General features: G+C 37.5%; 1 protein-coding gene across 11 annotated transcripts in view; it reads left to right on the top strand.

The window, feature by feature from the left end:
* KAT6B (lysine acetyltransferase 6B) overlaps positions 1-16,185 on the top strand; it is a 222,955-nt gene that overhangs the window by 2,738 nt on the left and 204,032 nt on the right. For 8 of the 11 annotated variants that reach the window (XM_072628090.1, XM_072628083.1, XM_072628089.1 and 5 more), the window contains exon 2: positions 14,719-14,788. The gene's annotated coding sequence lies outside the window, so the exon portion shown is untranslated. Of the gene's footprint in view, positions 1-139; positions 5,216-14,718; positions 14,789-16,185 lie in introns of those variants that run through there. The other 3 variants (XM_072628091.1, XM_072628084.1, XM_072628086.1) reach the window with 3 other exon arrangements.

Raw genomic sequence — 16,185 nt, 5'->3', positions numbered from 1 at the left:
GGGAGCTGAAAACGGGGAGTGGGGGCTACGAATGTGTGTGGGGAGGGGTGGCATGTGAGAGGTTTTTATTATTTCTCTATCAGTTCGTTTCTAGCCAGGTTACCCCAGGGCTGTGTGGGGAAATATTGGAGAGGATTTAAAGACAAATGGTGGGGAGGGACTGGTGCAGGCGAGGTAACTGGATGCATTCCAGATTCTGGTGGGCGGCAGGGTGGCAATAATAATGTTAAATGGCAATAGCTATAGCCCTAGTATTCGTTTAGTGCATTAAGGTTTGCTAAACGCTTTTCATGTACCATCTCATTTGGTCCTCACAACCACCCTGTTGAGGAAGGTGTTACTATTCCCACTATACAAGTGAAGAGATGGAGACTGAGCTAAGTAGAGGGACGTATATCCAGGGTCACACAGCCACCAAGTAGGATCTAGGCAGGGGACAGACACTCTGCCCCACGGCTGCCTCCTAGCTAGCTGCCTACAGTTAAGAACGATGGCATGCGGGAACTGAGGGAAAGAATGCTTCTGGAACCCTAGGTGGAAATAACTCAGAATGGGAATGGATATCCAGCCACTGACAATTTTGTCTCCCTAGTTAGACTGTAAAGTCCTTGAAGTCAGGGACTGTTTCATTTTTGTCTGAGAATCACCAGCCCTCTAGCCTAAGTAGGTGCTTACTAAGGTCAGACCTGGAGCAGGTCCTAGATCAAAGATCTAGAAGGGACAGGTCTTAGATACCTTCTTTCTATAACCAAGGAAACTGGGGCTCAGAGAATTTAAGTAACTTGCCCAGGGTCACACAGCTAATAAGTGGCTGGAATTAGAATCTAGGTCCTTCTTCTTAATTTTTCCCCCATCCCCCAGCTTTAGTTTTCTTGTCTAAAATAAAAGATAGTAGTACTTGACTTGTGAACTTATATCGTCAAGTGAATGCTATTGTAAAGGTAACTTATTATTAATTCTTGTGATGATGAAACTATGGAGCAGAGGAGGGACATACCAAAAAGATGAGTCTCTATTGGAATAGGAGAGTCTGGTGGGGCAGTGCAAGTTGTCCTGGGTTGAGGGTGTGGTTTAGATGGGATGGGTTAGGGCACATGAAGTATTTCTACATTGAAAAAGTTTCTTGATTGGAACTGGTAACATAGGGAGACATAGAAGTTAGTTTTGAGGGATATTAACAAACATTTGTGAAGTTCCTAGGCACTGTGTGCCTAGAGAAATAGTTGAGGAGGCAATGTGGGAAATGCCTAGGGTCTTTGAGTATCCCATTGACTAGCTTGTTTGATTTTGCAAAAGTCACTTCAGGTTACTGAGTTATAATTTCTTCAGTTGTAATTTCTTCCTCTGGTTTGCCCCAGGGTGGGATAAGACTCCTTCCACTCTTCTACACTCTGTGTGTGTGTGTGTGTGTGTGTGTGTGTGTTTTACATTCAATATGTTTTCCCCAAAAAATATGTACAGGTAGTTGACAGACTGAGTGTATCTTGGTGAAAAAATGAGAGATTTCAAAGCAGGAAAAATTGATATTTGCATCCTGGAAGAGAAACAAGATAGGTAATCCAGCTACTAGGTATGATTTAGTTCTGTGGAGAACTAAGGGTAAGAATTGGGAGAATATGATTTTTATGAATAGGATAAAGAAGGATGAATTCTGCAGCTTGGTGTAGTGGACGGAAGGCCGGACTTCAAATCAGGAAGCTGGAGATCTAAATCCTGCCTTAGACACTGACCCACTCTGTGACCCAGGGCCTCAATCCCTTCGTTTCTCTGGCCTGAATTTCCCCATCTGTAAAATGAAGCAGTTGCACTAAGGTCTTGGGTTTTGATGGTAATAATAATAGTTCATAAATATATTGTACCTTAAGGCTTATAAAATACTTTATACACTTTCTCATTTGATTCTTACCACTGATATCTTGTGATACAAGCGCTGTAGTTTTCATTATCCTTACTTCACAGAGGAGAGACCCGAAGTTGAGAGAGACCAAGAGAATAGCCCAGAGTCACAGAGTCCATCAACACACATTTATTAAGCACTTATGTGAAAAACACAGTGCCAAGCACCGAGGATATCAGGATGAGCATGAAACAGTTGCTGCTGCAAGGGAGGAGGGCATTCAAATGAGGGAGATAACATGTAAATAAGTAAATCCATATCTAGCAAGGGAAGTAGCCTTTGAATCTGGGTCTTCCAGACTCAAAGTCCAACAACACTCTAACCACTATTTAGTCTTGCTTCTCATGCATATGACTTGAGGAAAAATGGAGCATTGGTGATTAGATTGGAGAAGACAACATTTATGACATACCTCCTATGTGTAGAGAGTCTTGTGTTGGTCTCTATAGCGAGATATGCAATATGGCCCTTAATGGGCTTAGAGCATCATGACAAAGTTCTGTGCCTGTATGTATTGGGGGCAGGGAGATATAGCCTAGACACAAATGATGTAAAATGGAACGTGTTAATTGTGCAAGAGAGGCATAAGCCAAAAGGAGTGGAAAGATACTTTCTGAAGTGGGGTAAAGAGAGGCATTCGAGTGGGAAAGGCCTTATGTAAGAACAGGTGATATTTGATCTGGATCTTAGAAGATGGTAAAAATTCACCAGGTGACGATATACTGAGATCATTCCAGGTGTGGGGTTCACCATCACGGAGGATGGAGAAGGGGCAGTGTGTCTCAGAGCCATTGACCAGTCCAGTTGTGCAGGATCATAGAAAGGAGTAATCCTAGATTAGGCTAGAAAGATAGAATGGTGGGAATGGAGTTTTGCTGTGTAGTTGCTACAGGTAGGTGAGTCGTAGAAAATAAAAGTGTGTCTTGAAGTTTGTATATGGGGATGAGATGATTGGTGAGTAAGTGGACAACTGAAGACAAACATATGAGGGTAACTGTGGGGGATCATGAACCTAGAGGACGTGAGCTACAGGCAGCACAGTTTAGTGAACTGTACACTGAATTTAGTTACAGTGAAGAAGACCTGGGTTTGAAGTATGCCCCAGACACTCATTTGCTGTGGGATATTGGACAAGTTGCTTAGTTTCTCTGGGCTTCAGTCCTTGTCACTGGTGAAGTGAAGAGAGGTGGGCTTGATGATTTGCCTCCAAAACATTTATCAACTTGAAATTGAAGACCTTATGACAAGAGCTGGAGGTGGACTGATCATGGCTGATTGTGTTACAGCATTGGGGGTGGAGAATTAGATTAATAGCTCTCTTAAAGGAACTTCTTTCTCGCTTATGTCCTATATAATTCTTCTAGGGGAAAGGGGGCAGCATTTTCATATTTTAAAGAAGAAGTTAATGTCTTTGTTCATTAAAAAATGAGAAGAATATTATTAATATGGTCAGGGACAAGAATTTTTGCTAATAAACCAGAATTTGTGTTTCAGGGAGCAGATTTGTCAGTGTTCCTCCCTTTGAAGTTACCTAATTCACACACAGGGAGGTGAAAGGTGTTCTGGAGGTGTTCCTCACGGAGGGGCAGAGTTGGAGAGATAGTGCATATTCAGTAAGGGGAAATTTCCTCTTCCCATGGATACATTTCCAAAACTGTCACCTATATCTGGTGGGTGTGCTTCTCTTGCAGCTGTTTTAGGAAACTTTTTGGGACTACTGTGATAAGTCCAAGACCATCGTGCAATAAGGGTTTTTTTTTCCTAATTGTCCTTTTTTTGGCAAGAGAAAAATAATCTTGTGAAACCTGTCTGAAGTGAAGAGTTGATGACCAAACCTATAAATAACTAGTCTGCTTAAAAAGCAGTAAATGATAGTGTAAGGGAAGTATGAATTGTTTTTAAAGTCTGCATTTCTGTAAAAGCTTTCAAGTGGTTTATCTTCTAATAGTAGTCATCTTGCTGCAAACACAGTTTGCTACAATTACACAATTCACAATTACATGTGTAATTGTGAACAGCCAATGAATCAGGAAGCAAGTCCCTACTATGTGTCATCATGCCTGACCCTGGGGCACACAGAGATATCACTGAAACAGTTTTTGCTCCAAGGAGCTTCCATCCCATCATGTGAAACGATATTTACACACATAGGTTAACGTGAAATATATATACAAACTAATCATAAGATAAATTTGTTGAGGAGTCACTAGCAGCAAGGGGGATCAGTAATGTCTCCCGAGACCCTACGCAGGGACTATTTTTACTTTTCTTCTCTCTATTCTCTTTCCTCAATTCTTATTTTTCTTTAGCCCTGAAAGAGCCAGATGTTGTCTGCTTTTGCCTTTTAGATGATGATGGGCTATGTTAAAAGGAATTCTTTTAAAAAGAAAAGCATACTTTGCAGCTCACCTGTGGTTGTCTTCTCATTCATTTGATTTCTTTTGAAGTTTGCATCAGATTTTTAAAAAATCTTGCTCAATATATGCACCAATGATAATTTTGTAGCCTTGTTTCTGGTATGAATTATAATTCAGTAAATTTAATGAGCATTTATAAAGCACCTATTAGGTGCAAGGTACTATTCTAAGTTCTGGGAATGAAAAGATTTTTTTAAAACCTACTCTGGATTCTTAGGATCATAAGTCTAAAGCTGGAATTTGTTGTTCAGTTGTTTCAGTCATATTCAACTCTTTATGACCCCATTTAGGGTTTTCTTGGCAAAGATGCTGGAGTGGTTTGCCATTTCCTTCTCCACCTCATTTTACAGAGGAGGAACTGACGTAAATAGGGTTAAGTGACTTGCCCAGGGTCACACAGCTAGTGAGTGTCTGGGGCTAGGTTTGAACTCAAGAAAGAGGAGTCTTCCTAACTCCAAGCTTAACACTGTTCACTGCATACCAAGCTGGAATAGCCCTTTAGAATTCACTTAGTTCAGTCTCTCATTCTACAGATGAGAAAACTGAGACCCAGAAATATTTAGTGACTTCTCTAAGATCTCACAGGTGGTAAGTGTCTGAATCAGGAATTGAAGACAGGTGTTCTAACTACAGACCCCGTATTCTTTCTGCTATATTAAGCTGCCTGTTTACCAAAGGACTCAAGATTCTGCTGGGCTTTCAGTATACCACATGAACCAAAAATAATTGAAAGATAGTTTCAGAAAGAAGAGAACACCAACAAGTTGGGAAACAAAAGAGGTTTTGAGTATCTTGGAGGGGGCCTCTGAGCTGAGGCAGTCTTTAGAGATTGTAAGAAGTGAAGGTGAAAATGGATTAGAACAGACAAGGACAGCAGTAGGAGGCTGTTGGAATCATCATGGTGAGAGATGATAAGGGTCTAAAATGGGGAGGCATATGCATGAATGGAAAGAGGGAAATGTGGAGGTAGACTTGGCAGTTGATTGGATGTGGGATGGTAAAGGAGATGGAAGACTTGAGAATGTGAAGGAGATGGAAGAGGCTGTGAAGTTGGATCATTGGAAGGGCGGTGGTATCCTAAATACAAATAAGGAAATTAGGCATTTTAATCCTAATAGCTGATAAGATCATATACTATGAATGGTATTATCTTTTTTCTTCTCAACTCTTAGAGAAACCTAATTTATTTTTTCTTTATTTCTGAAGATATTATATTGAAAACCACAACTAGTCACAAATTAGAAATGATAAATGTTTTCAGAATCATCTTTTTAAAAATTTAGAAGTTGGTTTATCATGGTTCTTTTGTTTAATTGTCAAGTATTAGCTAATCATGAGATAGAGTAGATAATATCACCTTCCCAAAACAATATGCTTTACATTTAGCTGATTATTTCTCAAGTGGAAGTGCTTAGTAGGAATATCATACCTTCTAATCGTGTACCTAGTCTTCAAAGTTCTGATGACTTCAAATGACGTTTCAGCTTGTCTCTAAAATACTATTTTAGAAGAGATCACATTCGTAGAAATATTCATAGAAATATGATTACATTTTAGAGACCAAAACTTGTGAACGTTTAACACAGATATGACTAACAATCCAAAAAAAGGAAAGTGGTGGAACAAGACTGGAGTTGGAGTCAGGAGAACTGAGTTCAAATCAGTTAAATTGGAATTATTTGATAATGGACAGTTACTTCACTGAACTTGAATTTCTTCATCTGTAAAAGTGGGCTAACAATTCTTTTTTTTTTTTTAAATTTATTTTTAACACAGTTTATAACAGATAAAGCAATTCAAACGTTTGGTCAGGTGATACATCTTTTTAAAGCATTTACAACATGGACCACAAAAGAATTTTTTTTTTTAAACATTAACCAGTTGAGACACAGATAATATTTATGTTGCTAACTTCACAAGCTCTTGACCTAATTGTCTCCACAGTATTACCAAGAATTAAAGGACCCTAATTTAATGTTGTTGGTCTAAAGTCCTATGCCTTATAACTTAATTTTAGACAACCTCAGATGTTCCCCTACCCATAATCTATAATTGAATAGATCTGGTATTAAGCTTGCAAATCTTTTGACTATAGGAAATTGTCACCAACAGTAAGTACATTGCAGGGATACAGTATCTTCCCAACTTCATGTCAGTTCCAGGCAGGATTAGATTATCCACTTGCATTCAGTCAGGCTTAAAGTCTGCCAGGTGTCTGTGGGGAAATTGAGTCAGGAGAATCCTGCCTCAGCCCATGCTGAACAGCCGCTCTCCCACCCTTCCCTTGAGATCACCTATGCAGTTCATACCAGTATCTCACCAGCTTACTGGCTGGCATCATGGATTGGAGGCTCAGATTGCCTCTCTTGCTATCCATATCTGGAGTTAGACTCAGAAGGACAGTCACTTAATAGAACCATAGCATCTAAAAATGGCAAGTTCCAATAACCAGGTTTCAAATATGATGGTAGTTTCACTTTGGCTAAGGAACATCTTTTGAGGCAAGTCTTAAGTGGCTTACATGTCTTTCTATACATGTTCTAGTTCTTGATTAAATGGCAATCATAAAATCAAATTTACCATTAAAACCTTGACTTTTCCATCAATGCCAAATTTTACCCAAGGTTACCTTTCTCTAGGAAATTTAGACTGAAATTCTTTTATCCAAACTAGAGATGTCATTGATTTATTCACAGTAATTAATTGTCTATTGTTTTAATAATAATTGCTTTTACCTTACTTCGTAACATGTCCAATTTATCTCCTCATCACTCCCCTCCCTCCTGGCTTCCTAATACCTTGCATTCTGGTTGCTCCTTCCCAATGTACCCTCCCCTCTATCACACCCAACCCCTCTCTTATCTCCCTCTTCTCTCTGTTCTTGCAGGGCAAGATAAATTTCCATACCCCTATCCCTGTAGTTCTTATTTCCCAATTATATGCAATAAAAATTCCCAACATTCATTTCTAATACTTCGAATTCCAACTTCTCTTCCTTCCCTCCCCGCCCCAGCCCCACTGAGAAGGGAAGCAATTCAATACAGACTAAATATGTGTTGTTTTGCAAAAGACTTCCATAGTAATCATGTTGTGTAATACTAATTATATTGCCCTCTTACCTATCTTATCCCCCTTTATTTTCCCCCCTACAATTGACCTTGTCCCTTCTCGAAAGTGTTTATTTCTAGTGACTCCCTTCTCCCATTTGCCCTCCCTTCTAACATGGGCTAATAATTCTTGTACTATCTTCCTTGAAGATTAATTGTTTGTGTGTCATCTGTAAAAGCACTATATAATAGTAAATCATTAATTTATGAGTATCATCAGAAGTATGATGGACACAAACTGGCTACATTCGTCTGGACAAGTCATTGAGCCTCTCAATACCCCAGCTAACTCTTTAAAACTAGAAATTTTCAGAGTAGATGCTAACCTTCTTTGGTAGAAGGAGTCAGACTGTCATTAAACTTTTGAAGTGTCTATTCTGTGCTGGGGATCTAAGGGAAGGCAAAAGACAGTCCCTACATTCCAGTAACTCACAATCTGATGAGGGAGGATTGCATGTAAACAACGATGTACAAACAGCCATATGTACAGGATAAATTGGACATAATCTACAGAGCTCAGTGCCTTGCATCAATAAAATGACAGTCCAAAAAAAAAATCACCAGTATATTTATGAATATCACTCTTAATTTAGGCTATCCAAAATCATCTTTGCTAGGAATTATAGAAATTATAAGATTATTGATGGTTTGGTTTTGTTTGTTGAAGTAGATTGAACCAATTATGGTTTAATGACATAAGGAAATTGTCAATTAAAAAAACATTTCACAATAAAATTAAATTCCCAATTTACATAATATTATATCCTAACAAGTATTTTTCATGGTAGTTTAGGTTTAGAATTGGTAAGGAAATTGTATTAGCATGTGACTTTAAAAACTTTAGTATGAACAGTGACAAAGTTGCTGTTTTTTAAAACTCTATTCTGAAAAGATTTTGAATTAAATTTGCTTCTTAAATGTAAAAATGTATTGTGGCCGAGTTGCTGAGAAACTGATGACTACTGGCTGGTTTTCCTGCCTACAGTTTTTCTGTTCCCCAGTCCATACTGCAGACCCTTGCCAGCAGACTTATCTTCCTAAAACAACATTTTTCATGCTGCTTTAGGACACTTTCATTCTATCATTCTCCTGCTCAAAAAATGACAGTAGCTTTTTACCATATATCAGGTCCAAACTCTGTCTACCTTTATTTTCAGCTACTCCCTGCTCAGTGCCTCAGTGACCTAAATATAATAATATCATCTTTCTAGAGAGTTTATATATTTATAGAGAGCTCTGTAGTTTACTTTCAGATATAATTCGATTCTTAGGGTACAATGTGGTCACACAAATATGAAGCCTGGAATTCAGAGAAGTGTATTTGAATTCTCTGTAGCAATGTATGTGGTAGAGTGGAGACTTGAACCCAGGTCTTTTGAAAGTCTTTGTTTAGCAATCTTTCTATATGTTGTACTTCTTTTTCTCCTGTTCACATGTTAAGTCTCCCACCAAAGACACGTTGCTGCGATATCCTTGGCCAGTCCTTTTCTAAGCTGTGTTTCCCGTGAGAAGTTCATGACTTCATGAGGGAATCTTCCCATTGTTAGTGTCACACTTTTTTCTGTAAGTTATCCTGCCTTGGATTCCTGGTCTGCAGGATACTAAGTCACAAATAACACCCACCTTATTCTGTTCATGAAGCCTTTAGTTCTTACTGTTAGCTACTATGTACAGCACTGAGGTAAAAACAAAACAGTCCCTGCACTCAAGGAACTTACTTTCTATTGGCTAGTAACAACAGGTATGTAGAAAGTTAAATGTAAGATGTAACACATGGGGGATTAAGATAGGCTTTCTGTGGATGGGCCATTTGAATTGGACTCTGAAGAAAGTTAAGAATTCATTATGTGTGGTGAGGTAAGGATGGCGTGCATTCCAAGAATGAGGGGCCGCTTGTGCAAAGAAATAGCAACAGCAGATGAAACTGCAAAAAGTCCAACTTGGCTAGACCATAGAGTGTGTGGAGGGCAATGTACAGTAAGCCCAGAAACTTGCTTGTGAAGAGAATTAAAAGTAACAGATTAGTTTCTATTTGATTCTAGAGGCAAGAGGAAGCCACTGGTCTTTCTTAAGAAGAAGAGTGACATAGATCTACGCTGTAGATCTATCAATTTGGAATCTATCAATTTGGAAACTGGGTGGAGGGTGGGATTAGAGGGAAGAGAGACTAGAGATAGGGAAACCAATTAGGAGACTGTGGCAAGAGCCAGGTGAAAAGTTATGAGGACCTGAATTAGGGTGGGTGGCCACATGAGGAAAGAGAATTTAGCAAGAGGAGTGTTGAGGGTGATGATAAAGGAGTTCAGTTTTAGACATGTTGACTTTGAGTTAGAAGTGTCCAATAGGCAGTAAGTAGGTGATGTGGAATTGGAGTTGGGCAGAGAGAAGGGGAGAAGGAAAGGAAAGAAGAGGAGAGAGAGATATTGATTGATTCATTGATTGGCAGCAAGGGGAGGGGGACACAGGAGGAAGAAGGAAAGAGAATGATTAGGGAGAGAGGGACAAGGAGTAGAGGAGGGGAGGAAAGGAGATGACACTCTGGGGTACATCCACATAAGGAGGTGAGACAAGAAGCAGTGTTCAGGAAAGGAACCTGAGAAAGAGCAGCTGGACTGGGAGGAGAACCAGAAGTGTCTTGAAAACCCAGGGATGAGATAGAAGTTGGTCAGCAGTGGCAGGTGCTGCAGAGGGGTGCTTGAGAATGAAAACTGAGAAAAGACATTCATTGCATTTGACAATTAAGAAATCACTGGTGGCTTTTGGGCAGAGCAGTTTCAGTTGGGTGAGGCAGTTGGAAGCCAGAATGCAAGGAGTGTGAGCAGAGAGGAAATGGCATGAGTTTGTGACATAGGAAGGTAGTTTGAGGAATTCATAGTCAGGTGAAGGTTTTTAAGGATGGGGTATGTTTACAAGTAAAGAGAGATTGAAAACCATTCTTGACTTTTTTTAAAAAATAATTTGGAACATAGTACTTTAGCGTAAAAATGCCATCTTGTTTCCTTATCCCATCACTTACCTTAATGGAAATATGAGGGGGTGGGGTGGATTTTGCTTTTACGTTCTATGTTTAACTGGAAATCTCAAAGGTTATTTTAATAGATTGTTACCAGTAGTATTTGCTCTTACGATCAGCATTGCTACATTAGGATAGACATTACTTTGTGTGCTTGAGCTACAAAATTCAATTCACATAAAGTAAAAACCAATTCATAAAATTACATATGATAATGTAAAGTAATTCAAGTAGATAAAAGATGAGGCTTTTAAAATGACAAAGATGTCACCAAGACAATTTCCAAAGTTGTTAATAATGCCATATTTAAAAAGCTAAAATAATTGAAGGAATCCTTATCCAGTTGTGAAATTTTATAATGTGATTGACATTTAAATGTTGTCTTACTAACAATTCTTAATCATCCAAATTAAGAGAGGACAAAATAGATAATTTAAATTCACAAGTAACTTTTTAAAGAATGACAAATTTTCATTTTCTACCAATAAAATCCACTAGAGTAAGTAATCAAAGTGACTAATTATAGTTCCATTTACTCTCTTGATTTGTTCTGCAGATCTTCTCAAACAATATATAACTTTAGTAGCCTGCAGTATAGGAAGTCTTGAACTTCCCAGAAGGTGCTGGAGTAGTGATTTAGAAAATAAAGGGAATCTGGAGATTGCCTCCTAGGTAGCTTCTATACCTCTTGCTCTCCCTCCCCATCTCTCACTTTAACTCTCTTCCATTTGTTTCATGTATCTTTCTTTTTTGTCTCAGATGGTCAACTTTTTGAGGATGGAGACTATTTCTTGGTTTTTTATCTCCCTCTGAGAAGGAGCTCAAGAAATGCTTGTTAGTTGATTAATATCTTCTAATTTACTTCTCTCAGGTCTTATTTAAGACCAGAGGTTTTTAGGGGGAAGTAGCTTGTAAGGGAAGATATGTAAGTTAACTGGTTCACTATTCAGGTAGTTTTGTTTTGTTTTGTTTTTTGTCTGCCAACAAGCATTTAATTGCATGCAGAACCTTGTACCAGAGGGACTGAAAAAAGGAAGAGGGGACCTTCCCTTCTGAAGCTTCCCTGAAATTAGAAAGATGTTGTGACAAGATTTTGTCAATCCTAATTTGACTATTTATAACAAACTTTGAAAGGCCAAACGAGTATAAAACAAAAGTAAGAAATAATTCTCATTTAGTATTTACTTGGGGGCAGCAACATGGTACAGTGGATAGAGTGTCAGGCTTGGAATCTGGAAGACTCCTCTGAGTTCAGATTTCTCCTGACACTTAATAGCTGTGTAATCCTGGGCAAGTCACTTAACCCTGTTTGCCTCAGTTTCCTCATCTGTAAAATGAGCTGGAGAAGGAAATGGCAAACTATCCCAAGTATTTTTGCCAAGAAAACCCCAAATGGGGTCACGAAGAAAAGCAGCTGAACCACAAAGTAAACACTCTCTAAGCATCTACCAAGCTGCCTGGCTCTATAGGAGGTGATCGAGATATAGACAAAAATGAAACAATCTCTGGAAAGTAAAACTCAAAATAAGAAAAGAACAGCCTCTTTTGGAATGAATTTTGATTTTTTTTACCACTATTTTGGGTGTAACCACATTCTCATAACTAAAGTTAAAAACATTGATATGATTTTTCAATAAAAGCTTAGAAGAGATCCCCTGTAGAATTTATGGCCAACTTCTTCTGAGGTGAACTTTTCTGCTGATTATGTAAAGACTTAGCATGATGAAAGCTTAGTGTTAGGCCAAGCATTTCTATAGAACTATTTAGAGTGGGTTATTAAAATGATGTAAATAGTGATTGTTGGAGCCATAAAAAATGTGCTGCAAGCACATAATTATTGATATGATTTTGCAATAAGAATTAGCAAAATGTCTTTTCTTTTGACAGGGTTTCTTTAAAACCTTATAAAACAATACAATTTATTTTGGCTTGTTACAAATCCACAAAATTAGTATGAATGTCCTACACATGGATGCTCTTTTGATTCACGTTTTAAGTTAAGGTGCTAACCAAACCTATCAAATGCAAGAAGACCTAGAACTGGAAAATGCAGAGTGTGTGTGATTTGGGTTTTTTTAACCCTGAAGTTTGAAAGTGTTGTCATTTCATTGTCATCCTTAATATTAAAAAATTTCATGTTAGAAAGAACTATAGAATTCAGGCCTTTGTTTCCTCCCTTTGTTTGGACTGTTGAAAAGGCTTCCTCTGGTTTCCTTGCCTCAAGTTCTCCCTACTCCATTCCATCCTTCACACTACTGCCAAAGGGATCTCCCTATAATGCAAGGCTGATAGTGTCCCACCCCAACTCCTGAACTCGGTGTTCCCCTTTTACCTCCAGGATCAAATGTTTGACATTTTTGACCCCCTCCCTAACTTTTGAGTCTTCTTACATTTTTCTTACCTTCCACACACTCTGGCCTTCTTTCTGTTTCCCCACATACACTCTACTTGCTGCCCCCATTTTTTTCCCCTGGTGGTACCCCATCCCCCATCTGTGTGCCTCTTGGAATCCCTGACTTCCTTTGAGGAAGGCTTCCTTTTCTGCATCAAACCTTTATCATCTCCCTGGCTCTGGGACTGGTAACCTTGTTTTTGGCCATGGATCTCACTGGTCAACTGGTGAAAACTACGAACCCCATCTTAGCATGATGTTTTTACATATGTAAGATTACAAATAAAGCCAGCTACATTGAAATACAGTTGTCAGAATATTTTTTAAGAAAAGTTCATGTTCTCCAACTTAGGAATTTCTGCCTTAATTAGGAGTGCCTTCCTTCCCAAACTGCTTCGTAATTTTTTTTACTATATATCCTGTATATAGAAATGTGTACATGTATTTACATTAGAATGGAATCTCCTTGAAGTCAGGAATTATTTCATCACCTTCTGTTTCTAGCTAATCTGTTCTGTTTTGTTTCTGTTTATCATAGCATAGCTCTTGACGGGTAGAAGGTTCTTAAAAATGCTTGTTAATTAAGTGATTTAAAGTGATATTTTTGTTCTGTAAACACTTGGAGCCGCAGTTGAAACGTAAATTGTCAACATTCCAAAGGGAATCAGAGGAATGAGTAACACTAAAAAGAAAAAAGCACCTAAATTTCATTTATTTGCAACTTTGCATTCTATGCCCCATTTTTACTGCAGACACTTTTCCATCTTATTTGTTGCTTAGGCTAACATTAAAATTAGTTTGTATTATATTTCCTAATCATAAATCATCTAATGATGGTGGAAAGAAATCCAGGAACACATTGTGTTGCATTAACAAACTTGTCTGAGATTGAAAATTTTTCATGGTCACATAGCAATGTGGCTAATAAACAGTCGCGTGATTGAGAGTTATATAGAAATGGTTTTTCTTTCTCCTATTTATATGTTTTTAATACAGTAATTCCACTGGCAGCAGAGAGCTGCAGTTACATCTGCTCTTGCCTAATTAACTCTGTTGGGTGGTGTCAAATGAGAGCTAATTTTGAGATTAAATTGTGGGGGGGGGTGAAGAAGGAGGAAGAGAGAGAGAGTATGCGTGTGTGTGTACGTGTGTGTATGTAAGTAAAAGTGTGTGTAAGAGTTACGCAGTTGCTTGGTGGCTTTATAAAGGACGAAAATATAGTTTGCAATAATCATTTCATTTACTTAGTACTTTTGAGAAAACAATCACTTTTTCCTGAAATGTGGTGTGTGCGAATGTGCTTTATTTATAAACAGCTGTAGTTTTGAATAAAAGATTTGTACTCACTTTTCTTAGATTAAAATGCTGTGGCTTATTTTTATGGCATAATAAATGCTTGAGTATGAGCAGCCTTTGGGATGACGTATTATTTATATAGGGCAGAATAAAGGAAGCTACTTGAAAGCTAATTATCACATTATTTGTCAAAACTCCTTGAGTTTCTCTGGTGAGAGCACTACATGCATTTAAAATAAAGCATCTTGAATAAAAATTGAAGTTTTGCTGATGACCTTTCTACCTTTTATCCAGTTGTATGTGTTCCCCCCCATCTCCTCCCAGAAGATAGCAGGGATAGGAGGGGAGCAAGTATATAGAAAATAGAGAAAATGATTTTTAGATATCTTCCTATTTTACTTACTTTCTGAAATCTTTAATTGAGTAAATGGACCAAAGAAGCCTGAAATAATGATATAATGAATAATGTGCTAACAGGTCCTTATGACTGTTGTTTGCTTTGTATACTTGTGGAAGATAGATATTTGCTCGGTTGTGTTAGGATATTTTTATGCTAAATTAAAGTTTTCTTTTTTTTTTTTTTTCCCTTTGGGCAGATTTGTCTGAAGAACTGGAGAGTCTTCTTCTTTACCACAACCTATTGTACTTTGAATTTCACTGCATCTGGTAAATCTTCCTTTACTCTGTCTTTTTAAAGATATAGTTAGATTTGTTAGTAGTTAACATGAGGAATTATTTTAATGTAGACTACAGAAAACATTTTAAAATTTAAAATTTGATGTTTCATTTGTAAGGATACGTTTATGGAAATTTACCAATTAACAGATTACCTTTTTACTTCATTACACTTTCATTTGTTTATGTGATTGGAATATCAAGATTCACATGCTCCTAACCACGTTTTAATGTGTTTTGACATTAAGATGCTGTTTTTGGTGAGCATATCCTTATCTCCTAAGAAGTTCTACTTTGTACAGTCAAAAAAAATTGTTTGTGATTTATGCAGAATATGTGATAAAAGATGAAATAATTAGTAGGATGCTGTTAAACTTCTGATTACATTTTTGCCTAAATCACTGTATTTTGAACTCTCTATTTATAGATTATTGATAATATAAGAACAATTGGTGTGTGATACTCCAGGCATACATTGTAATATGCATATTATAATGCATTCATTATAATGACTGAAAAATTTATTACTAAACAAAATAAATTCAAGCGTAATGTCTTTATCTAAAACTGGGATACAAACTTAGGAAGGTTTATTATGTCTTCAGATGAGATGCAAAAGTATAAAGAATAATTAATATGTTTGATAGAATCAAGATTTAGTATAATCTCAACTGGTTAGGATAATGGGACTTAATTGTCAAGGTGAAATTTCACAGGGATAAATACAAACCTTACTTGAGTATTTTAAAAGTCAATTATATAAGTATAGGAGATTGAAACCTGTATTAATAATTCATGTAAAAATAGCAATGGCTTTTATTTGGCCACAAGTTCATTATTAACTAATAATATGACCAGTCTGCCAAAACAAAACAAATTTAATTTGTATTGATAGAAATATTTTCATTGGTTCAGTCAAGGGAAGTAATAGTTCAATTATAGTGGTGAGGCCATTTGGAATATTGTGTTGAGCTCCAGGTACCGTAGTTTGAGAGGGGAATGAACAGAACTTGAGTTGCCTAAGAAGAGGGAAGCTATATGTTGTAATATGAGGGGTCCCTGAAGAAAGTGGAGTTGTTGAACCTGGAGAAGAAAAGACTTGAGAGAGAGGAGATGGCTGTGAGAAATGTCTTCACATATTTGAAAGTTGACCATGTGAAAAAAGTGAATATTCTTATTTTTTGCTGTCTCAGAGATCAGAGCTAATATTAATCACCAGTGGTTATATGGTAGCAGGTTTTTACTTTATATTAGGAATGGATTTTATAGTCATTAACAGAGCCTAGATTAGGGGTAGGCAAAATAGATAGTCACCTAAGAGCTGTGCACAACGGGGGACATTTTAAGATGTATTCTTTGTAAATGCATGTGTTTTAATACGAGAAAAT

This window comes from Notamacropus eugenii, chromosome 1, assembly GCF_028372415.1.
Source record: "Notamacropus eugenii isolate mMacEug1 chromosome 1, mMacEug1.pri_v2, whole genome shotgun sequence".
Classification (NCBI taxonomy): domain Eukaryota; kingdom Metazoa; phylum Chordata; class Mammalia; order Diprotodontia; family Macropodidae; genus Notamacropus; species Notamacropus eugenii.
The sequence above is the reverse complement of the archived record's forward strand: the minus strand, read 5'-3'. Positions and strand labels throughout refer to the sequence as shown.